Genomic DNA, 10,740 nt, shown 5'->3' with positions numbered 1-10,740 from the left:
GGTTTTGGTAAACCAGAGGAGCAGCTAAGAAGTCTGGCCCTTGTCCCTCCCCTCCCCTATCTTTAATTTATATCTAATGCTATGGTGGACACAAGTGTTCTAGAGCAATTAGTAGGGCACTAGATCCAGAGAATTCGAGCAATGTCAACGTGTCTGAGGATACCCATAGAAGATGGAGACCATCCATACCAGACAACAAGGTACTGGCACAACCAAGCAGAATGAGATCCTCCTTCTTAGCAGGATCTTATATTGTTTCTGTTAATAAAAAGTAGAATATGACTCACTGCCGCCACCCCACGCACCACGTCCCCCTGCCGCTCCAAGCCCAGCTGTGCTGCAGTCGCTGCCAGTCACAATGGAGGAAGAGATCCCTGCACTCCTCCTTGACAATGGCTCTGGCATGTGCAAAGCTGGCTTTGCTGGGAGAGCTGTGTTCCCCTCCATCATCTGGTGCCTCCAGCACCAGCGCATGATGGTGGGCATGGGCCAGAAGGACTCCTACGTGGGTGACAAAGCCTAGAGAAAGCATGGCATCCTGACTCTGAAGTACCCCATGGAGCATGTCATCGTCACTAACTGGGACGACATGGAGAAGATCTGGCACCACACCTTCTACAAGGAGCTATGCATGGCCCCGGAGGAGCACACGGTGCTGTTGACTGAGGCCCCTCTGAACCTCAAGGCCAACAGAGAAGATGACTCAGATCATGTTTGAGACCTTCAACACCCCGGTCATGTACGTGGCCATCCAAGCCAGTGCTGACCTCCTAGACCTCTGGGCACACCACTGGCATTGTAATGAACTCTGGAGATGGGGTCACCCATATGGTGCCCATTTATAAGAGTTATGCTGTCCCCCACGCCATCCTGCCTCTGGACCTAGCTGGCTGGGACCTGACCCACTCCCACATGAAGATCCTCACCAAGCGTGGCTACAACTTCACCACCACCGCCCAGGGGGAGATCATGCCAAGGAGAAGCTGTGCTACCTCCCCCTGGAGTTGCAGCAGGATATGGCCCCACCACATCCTCCTCTTCCCTGGAGAAGAGCAACAAGCTGCCTGATGGCCAGGTCATCACCGTTGGCAACGAGCGGTTCCAGGGTCTGGAGGCACTGTCCAACCTTCCTTCCTGGGCATGGAATCTTGCCGCATCCAGGAGACCACACTCAGTTCCATCATGAAGTGTGACATAGACGTCCGCAAAGACCTGTACACCAAAACGGTGCTGTCCGGCGGCATCACAATGTACGTAGGTATCGCCCACGGTATGCAGAAGGAGATCTTCGCCCTGGCGCCCTGCACCACAAAGATCAAGATCATCGCACTCCCAGAGTGAAAGTACTCGGTGTGAATCGGCCGCGCCATCCCGGCCTCACTTTCCACCTTCCAGCAGACTTGGATTAGCAAGCAGGAGTATGACGAGTCAGTATCCCCACAGCCCTGTCATCCACCACAAATGCTTCTAAATGGATGGCGAGCAGATTCATAGCGTTTGTCACATGGGTTAATTCAAAAGCATAAATTTGCCCCTGGCAAATGCACACACCTCATGCTAGCCTCACAAAACTGGAATAAGCCTTCTGAAAGAAATTTGTCCTTGAAGCTCATATTTGTTATCAGCACTGGATTGTAGAACTTGTTGCTGATTTTGACCTTGTATTCAAGTTTACTGTTCCCCTTGGTATTTAATACCCCGTACATATCTTTCATTTCAACCCTTAGTATATGTGGCCTGGTCACTTCGTGGGTGAGGTAAGAACGTGTTTGTGAAAGACAAGTCTGTGGCTTGGTGCGTGTCTGCGTGACCAGCTGGTTCTGATCTGGGCAGGGTATTGTGTCAGGGCTGAGTGTTCTGGGATTCCTCTAGAGACTGGCAAGGGCTCCTGAGCCGGTGGTTTCTGTCCTGCTGGTGTGTCAGGGTTGGAAAAGTGCAAGCCACAGGGTCCAGTTTCCTTTCTTAGCTGATACTTTCCTGCCAGAACACTATGTGCTGTTTCTTGCCTTGAGTTGGAAGCAGTTTGCATTATACTTGAAAATGTATTCATCCTTTAATTTACGTAAGGTTTTTTTTTTTGGTACGCAATTCTAGATTCTTTAAAGAGATGACAAAGAATTTTGGTTTTCTACCGTTATGTGAGAACATTAGACCCCAGCAACACATCATTGTGTAAGGAAAAATAAAAGAGCTGCTGTTAAAAAAAAAAAATGAATATTTTCCACAAAGTATAGAGTGGGACTATTTATCAATGTTGCTTTCTGCAATGTTAACTCTATGATACTTGGAATTTTAAACAGTGCTGTCTGATTTTGAGTTCCCCTATAGTAGAGCCTGAGACAAGGGGTTACGAGCAGGTAATTTATTTGGAAGGTAATCCCCAGAATCAGGAGTGGGAGTGAAGGGAGAATGAAATAAGGAAGGATGAAAACTTGACCAAAGGGTACATTGTTCAGGTCATCAATGTAGGCAGTGGGGAGTTTATTTCACTGACATTTCAAGAGAACTGTATAAAATACCTCCTGAGTTGCTTATGAGGAGAGTCATGCAAATTTGGCCAATGACTCCAGTCTCCTGCTGGTTGAGGGATTTCCCTCAGGGACAAGGAACTGGCACAACCAAGCAGGAATGTTACAGGAGTTACTCCTCCCACAACAAATGCTGGCAGCATTTCCCAAGCATATCCATAGACAGGGTGGAGAGAATCTCAAAAATAAAGCATACAACGAAGAATTGCCAAATATTTTAGTCTGTTAGTATAATGAGTCATTAAACTCAGCAAAGGGAAGAACACCCAAGAAAGTAGAATTATTAACAAATAGAAGAGTGTACGAAAGAAATAGAATCATATAATAATTTAGCATGCGACAAATATCATATTCAATTTACATGATGAATAGATGGAATACTCAATAAATAAGAAAATGTTTGCTGGACACAGTGGCTCATACCTGTAATCCCAGGACTTTGAGAGGCCGAGATGGGTGGATCACCTGAGGTCAGGAGTTTGAGACCAGCCTGGCCAACATGGTGAAACCCCATCTCTATTTTTAAAAATACAAAAATTAACCAGGCATGATGGCTTACATTTGTAGTCCCAGCTACTTGGGAGGCTGAGGCAGGAGAATCGCTTGAACCCAGTAGGCGGAGGTTGCAGTGAGCCAAGATCAAATCACTGCACTACAGCCTGGGCGACAGAGCAAGACTCTATCACAAAAACAAAAAAGAACAAGAAAGAAAGAAAGTGTTATTGGGCTTGCTTCTTCACTCTTTACAAAAAAAATAAATTACATTTGAAATAAACTATTAGAAGAAAAGATGGTTAAATATTTTTCCAGTTTTGGCTTGAGAAATACCTTTCTTAAAGTGACAAAATCCTAAAAACTATAGAAAGAAATGTTAAATAACTCTACTGCAGTAAAATTAAAAACAGAGTGAAAAGATATGCAAAAGTGGGAAAATACTACAACACATCTGGCAGAAAAAGAGCTAATCATTTTAAATATGACTACAAATCAGTGAGAAATGACTAGTAATCCAACAGACAAATAGGCAGAGAATGCTGAAAATTTATATAAAAACTTAAATGACTTATAAACAATGGGAAAACACCCAGAAACTTTAAAATACTCATTCATAAATACAGAAAAGCAAAATAAACAATGAGCCACAATTTCATTTTTTAAATAACTTTTTAATTTTAATTCAATTCATTTTCTTTATAATTTCAAATTTTATTGTAGATTCATGGGTTACATGTGCAGTCTTATTACCTAGGTGTATTGCTTGGTGCTGAGGTTTGGGGCACGATTGATCCCATTACCAGGTACTGAACATAATACTCAACAGTCAGTTTTTCAACACTTATACCCCTTCCCCAAGTAGTATTCCCCAGTGTCTATTGTTGCCATCTTTATTGTCATTAGTACCCATTGTTCAGCTCCCACTTATAAGAGATAACGTGTAATACATGGTTTTCTGTTCCTACATGAATTAGTTTAGGATTATGGCCTCCAGTTGCATCCATGTTGCTGCAATGACATGATTTTATTTCTTTTTATGGCTGTATAGCATTCCATCATGTGTATGTTACACATCTTTATCCACTCCACCATTAATGGACACCCAGGTTGATTTCATGTCTTTGCTATTGTGAACAGTGCTCTTACTCACATAAAAGTGCATCTATTGAGAATGGGGTATTCATCTCCTCAAGTATTTATCCTTTTTGTGTTACAAATAATCCAATTACACTCTTTTAGTTAATTTTAAAGATACAATTATAATTGACTTTAGTTACCCTGTTGTGCTATCAAGTAATAGGTCTTATTCATTCTTTCTAATTATTTTTTTGTACTCTTTAACCATCCCAGCCTCTCCCCGAGCCTCCCACTACCCTTTTCATCCTCTGGTAACTATCTTTCTACTCTTTATTTCCATCCATTAAATTGTTTTGATTTTTTGATCCCACAAATGAGTGAGAACATGTGATGTTTGTATTTCTGTGCTTGGCTTATTTCACGTAGCATAATGATCTCCAATTCCATCCATATTGTTCCAAATTACTGATTCTCATCTTTCTTATGGCTGAATAGTACTCTTTTGTGTATATGTACCACATTTTCTTTATCCATTCATCTGTGATTGGGCAGTTAGGTTGCTTCCAAATCTTAGCTATTGTAAACAGTATTGTAACAAACGTAAGAGCACAGATATCTCTTCAATATACTGATTTCCTTTCCTTTGGGTATACCCAGCAGTGGGATTGCTAGATCATATGGTAGCTCAATTTTTAGTTTTTTGAAGAACCTCCAAACTGTTCTCAGTAGTTTGACTAATTTATATTCTTGCCAACAGTGCACAAGTGTTCCCTTTTCTCCATATCCTTATCAGCATTTGTTATTGCCTGTATTTGGATATAAACCATTTTAACTGAGTTGAGATGATATTTCATTGTAGTTTTTATTTGCATTTCTCTGATGACCAGTGATATTCAGTACCTGTTCATGTCTCTGTTTACTATCTGTATGTCTTCTTTTATGAAATGTCTGTTCAAATCTTTTGCCTATCTTTTAATTGGATTATTAGCTTTTTCTCTGTAAAGTTGTTTGAGTTCCTTATTTATTCTGGTTATTAATCTCCTGTCAGATGCGTAGTTTGCAGATATTTTTCTCCCATTCTGTGAGTTGTCTCTTCACTTTGTTAATTGTATCCTTTGCTTTGCAGAAACTTTTAATTTGATGTGATCACATTTGTCCATGTTTGTTTTGATTGCCTGTGCTTGTAGGGTATTGCTCAAGAAATTTTTGCCTAGACCAATGTCCTGGAGATTCTCCCCCAAATTTTCTTGTAGTAGTTTCGTGGTTTGAGGTTACAGATTTAAGTCCTTAATCCATTTTGATCTGATATTTGTATATGCCTAGAGATAGTGGTCCAGTTTTATTCTTCTGCATTTGGATATCCTACTTTCCTGGCACCATTTATTGAAGACTGTCTTTCCCTCACCATAGGTTTGTGGCACCTTTGTCAAAAACAAGTTCACCATAAATGTGTGGATTTGGTATTCTCTATTCTGGTCTGTTGGTCTATATGTTTTTATGCCTGTGCCATGCTGTTTTGGTTACTATAGCTCTGTAGCATAATTTTAAGTAATGTGATTTCTCCAGGTTTGTTCTTTTTGTTTAGAGTAACTTTGGTTATTCTGGGTCATTTATGGTTCCACATAAGTTTTAGGATTTTTTTTTTTTTCCTATTTCTGTGAACAATGTCATTGGTATTTTAATACGGATCACACTGGAGCTGTAGATTGCTTTGGGTAGTACAGACATTTTACCAATATTGATTCTTCCAATCCATGAACATGGAATATTTTTTCTTTTCTTTTCTTTTCTTTTTTCTTTCTTTTTTTTTTTTTTTTTGTTGTTGTTGTTGTCTTCTTTCATCAGTGTTTTACAGTTTTGCTTACAGAGATCTTTCACTTATTTGGTTAAGCTAATTCTTAGGTATTCAATTTCGTGTGTGGCAATTGTAAATGGGATTACTTTTTTATTTTTTTCACATTGTTCACTCTTGTCATATAGAAATGCTACTGATTTTTGCATGTTGATTTTGTATCCTGCAACTTTACTGAATATGGATTATCAGTTCTCAGTTTTGTTTGTGTATGTGAAGTCTTTAGGTTTCTCTAAATACAAGATTATATCATCTGCAAATAATGATAATTTGACTTCTTCCATTCCAATTTGGATGACCTTTATATCTTTCCATTGTCTGATTTCTCTAGCTAGGACTTCCTGTACTATGTTGAATAATAGTGGTGAAAGTGGCATCCTTGTCATGTTCCAGATCTTAGAGGAAAGACTTTTAGTTGTTCCCCATTCAGTGTGATACTGGCTGTGAGTCGGTCATATATAGCTCTTATTATGTTGAGTCATGTTCCTTCCTTTTTAAAATATTTTATTTTAAGTTCCAGGATACATGTGCAGGATGTGCAGGTTTGTTACCCAGGTAAACGTGTGCCATGGTGGTTTGCAGCACCCATCAACTCAATTACCTAGGTATTAAGCCCCACATGCATTAGCTATTTTTCCTGATGCTCTCCTTCCCCCTCCCCTTAGCCCCTCCAAACAGACTCCAATGTGTGTTGTTCCCCCTCTGTGTCCATGTGTTCTCATTGTTCAGCTCCCACTTCTAAGTGAGAACATGTGATGTTTGGTTTTCTGTTCCTGCATTAGTTTGCTGAAGATAATGACTTTGAGCTCCATCTATGTTCCTTCAAAGGATATTACCTCATTCCTTTCTATGACTGCATAATATTCCATGGTGTATATGTACCACATTTTCTTTGAGAGTGTTTATCATGAAGGGATGTTGGATTTTATCAAATGCTTTTTCAGTGTCAATTAGAATGATCATATAGTTTTTATCCTTCATTCTGTTGATATGATATATCACATCGATTGATTTGCATATGTTGAATCATCCTTGCATTCCAGGGATAAATTCTACTTAGTCGTGATGAATGATCTTTCTAATATATTGTTAAATTCAGTTTACTAGTATTTTGTATTAATATTTATCAGAGATATTGGCATACAGTTTTCTTTTTTTGATGTGTCTTTGTCTCATTTTTGGTATTAGGATAATACCAGCCTTGTAGAATGAGCTTGAAAGTATTCCCTCGGCTTCTATTTTTCAGAATAGTTTGACTAGGACTAGTATTAATTCTTAAAATGTTTGGTATAATTTAGCAGTGAAGCCATCTGGTCCTGGGCTTTCCTTTAGCAGGAAACTTTTTAGTACAGCTTTGATCTTGTTACTTGTTATTGGTCTTTTCAGGTTTTGGGCTTCTTCATTGTTCAATCTTGATAGGTTGTATGTGTCTGGGAATTTGTCCATTTCTTCTAGGTTTTCCAATTTATTGGCATATAGTTGCTCATAGTAGCCTCTAATGACTTTCTAAATATCTTTAGTATTAGTTGTAAAGTTTTCTTTTCCACTTCTCGTTTTATTTATTTGGATCTTCCCTCTTCTTAGTTAGACTGATTAAAGGTTTGTCAATATTAAGTTTTCAAAGAACTAACGTTTTGCTTCATTGGTTTTTTTTTCTTGTTTTCTTCATTTAAATTTGATTTATTTCTTCTCTAATCTTTATTATTTCTTTTCTTCTACTAATTTCGGGTCTGATTTGCTACTGCTCTTCTAGCTTTTTAAGTTGCATTGTTTGATTGTTTACTTGGAGTTTAAGTTCAATGTTTCTTTGTTGATTTTCTGTCTGGAAGATCTATCCAATGCTGAAAGTGTGGATGCAAAGTCTCCAGCTAGTATTGTATTGGGGCCTGTATCAGTTCGTTCTCATGCTGCTATGAAGATATACCCAAAACTAGGTAATTTATAAAGGAAAAAGGTTTAATTGATTCACAGTTCTGCATGGCTGAGGAGGCCTCAGGAAACTTACAATTATGATGAAAGGGGAAGCAAACATGGTCTTCTTCACAGGGTGGAGAGCAGTGTTGAGCAAAGGGGAAAAGCCCTTTAAAAAACCATCAGATCTCACGAGAACTCAGTCACTGTCACAAGAACAGTACGGGGGTAACCTCCTCCAAGACTCAACTATCTTCCACCACGCCCCTCCCACGACACATGGGGATTATGGGATTACAATTCAACATGAGATTTGGAAGGGGACACAAAGCCTAACCATATCATTCTGCTGCTGGACCCTCCCAAATCTCATGTTCTCATATTTCAAAACACAATCATGCCTTTCCAACAGTCCCCCAATGTATTTGCTCATTCCAACATATTAGCACAAAAGTCCAAGTCCAAACTCTCATCTGAGACAAAGTAAATCCACTCCATCTATGAGCCTGTAAAATGAAAACCAAGTTAGTAACTTTCTAGATACAATGGGGATAGAGGCACTGGGTAAATACATGTATTTCAAATGAGAGAAATTGGTCAAAACAGAGGCTACGGGCCCTATGCATGTCCAAAGTCTAATATGGTGGTCATTAAATCTTTTTTTTTTTTTTTTTTGAGACAGAGTCTCGCTCCGTCAGCCAGGCTGGAGTGCAGTGGCGCCATCTTGGCTCACTGCAAGCTCTGCCTCCTGGGTTCACGCCATTCTCCTGCCTCAGCCTCCCAAGTAGCTGGGACTACAGGCACCTGCCACTATGCCCGGCTAATTGTTTTAGTATTTTTCATAGAGACGGACTTTCACTGTGTTAGCCAGGATGGTCTCGATCTCCTGACTTCATGATCTGCCCCCCTCAGCCTCCCAAAGTGCTGGGATTACAGGTGTGAGCCACCACGCCTGGCCCATTAAACCTTAAAGTTCCAAAATGATCTCCTTTGACTCCAAGTCTCACATCCAGGTCATGCTGATGAAAGACGTAGGCTCCCACAGCCTAGGGTAGCTTCACACTTTGCAGAGTACAGCCCCCATCCTTGCTGCTTTCATGGCTGCCATTGTCTGCAGCTTTTCCAGGTGCACAGTGCAAGCTGTCAGTGGATCAATCATTCTGGGGTCTGGAGGACCATGGCCCTTTTCTCACAGCTCCACTAGGCAGTGCCCCAGTGGGGACTCTGTGTGGGGAGCTCCACCCCCACATATCCCTTCTGCATTGCCCTAGCAGTGGTTCTCCATGGAGGTTCCACTAATGTAGCAGACTTCTGCCTGGACATCCAGGCATTTCCCACATCCTTTGAAATCTAGGGAATGGTTCCCAAACCTCAATTCTTTTCTTCTGTGCACCTGCAGGCCCAACACCATGTAGAATCTGTGGGGCTTGCACCTGACGAAACAATGACCTGAACTGAACTTGGCCCTTTTTAGCTTCAGCTGGAACAGCTGGGATGCAGGGAATGAAGTCCTGAGGTTGCACACAGCAGGGGGGCCCTGAACCTGGCCCAGGAAACCATTTTTCCCTCTTAGGCCTCTGGGCCTGTGATGGGAGAGGCTGCCATGAAGGTCCCTGACATGCCCTGGAGACGTTTTCCCCATTGTCTTGGCGATTAGCATTTGGCTCCTCATCACTTACGCAAATTTCTGCAACCAGCTTGAATTTTTCCCCAGAAAAATTCAAAAAAGGCTTTCTTTTCTACTGCACTGTCAGGCTGCAGATTTTTCAAGCTTTTCTGCTGTCTCACCTCTTGAATGCTTTGCTGCTTAGAAATTTCTTCCACCAGATACCCCAAATCATCTCTTTCAAGTTCAAAGTTGCTCAGATTTCTAGGGCAGTGGCAAAATGTCACCAGTCTCTTTGCTAAAGCAAAGCAAGAGTGACCTTTACTCCAGTTCCCAACAAGTTTCTCATTGCCATCTGAGACCACCTCAGCCCAGAATTCATTCTCCATATCACTATCAGCATTTTGGTCAAAGCTATTCAACAAGTCTCTGGGAAGTTCCAAACTTTCCTACATCTTCCTGTCTTCTGAGCCCTCCAAGTCTCTAGAAAATCCCAAACTTTCCCGCATTTTTCTGTCTTCTTCTGAGCCTTCCAAACTGTTCCAATCTCTGGCTGTTAGCCAGTTCCAGAGTTGTTTCCACATTTTGGGGTATGCTTAGAGGAGCACTCCACTCTCTGCAGTACCAATTTACTGTATTAGTCCATTTTCATGCTGCTATGAAGAAATACCTGAGACTGAGTAGTTTATAAAGGAAAGAGGTTTAATTGACTCACAGTTCAGCATTACTGAGGAAGCCTCGGAAAACTCACAATCATCGTGGAAGGGGAAGTAAACATGTCCTTCATCACATGGTGACAGGAGAGAGAAGTGCCAAGTAAGGGGGAAAAGTCCCTTATAAAGCCATCAGATCTCATGAGAACTCACTCACTATCACGAGAACTACATGGGGTTAACCACTGCTGTGATTAAATTACCTTTCCCTTGCTCTATATATCCAGATGCTCCAATGTTGGGTGCATATATACATTTAAAATTATTATAACCTCTTGCTGAATTGACTCCTTTATCATTCTATAGTGACCTTCTTTGTCTCTTATAGTTTTTGTCTTGAAATCTATTTTCTCTGATATAAATATAACCATACCTGCTCTTTTTTCCAATTCATTGACATGGGATATCTTTTTCCATCCCTTTATTTTCAGTCTACTTGTATCTTTCTAGGTAAAGTGTGCTTCTTGCAGGCAACGGATCCATGGGTTTTATTTCTACATGCATTCAGTCACTCTATGTCTTTCAATTGGAGTGTTTAGCCTGTTTACATACAATGTT

At 40.6% G+C, this 10,740-nt stretch overlaps 1 pseudogene; it reads left to right on the top strand.

Moving 5' to 3' along the window:
- Window positions 1–358: 358 nt before the first annotated feature.
- LOC103215027 (actin, cytoplasmic 1-like) lies at window positions 359–1,494 on the top strand (annotated as a pseudogene).
- The last annotated feature ends 9,246 nt before the right edge of the window (window positions 1,495–10,740 follow it).

The sequence above is a fragment of the Chlorocebus sabaeus genome, chromosome 4 (genome assembly GCF_047675955.1).
Source record: "Chlorocebus sabaeus isolate Y175 chromosome 4, mChlSab1.0.hap1, whole genome shotgun sequence".
Lineage (NCBI taxonomy): Eukaryota > Metazoa > Chordata > Mammalia > Primates > Cercopithecidae > Chlorocebus > Chlorocebus sabaeus.
Note: the sequence above shows the minus strand (reverse complement) of the source record. Positions and strands in the feature narration are given on the sequence as shown.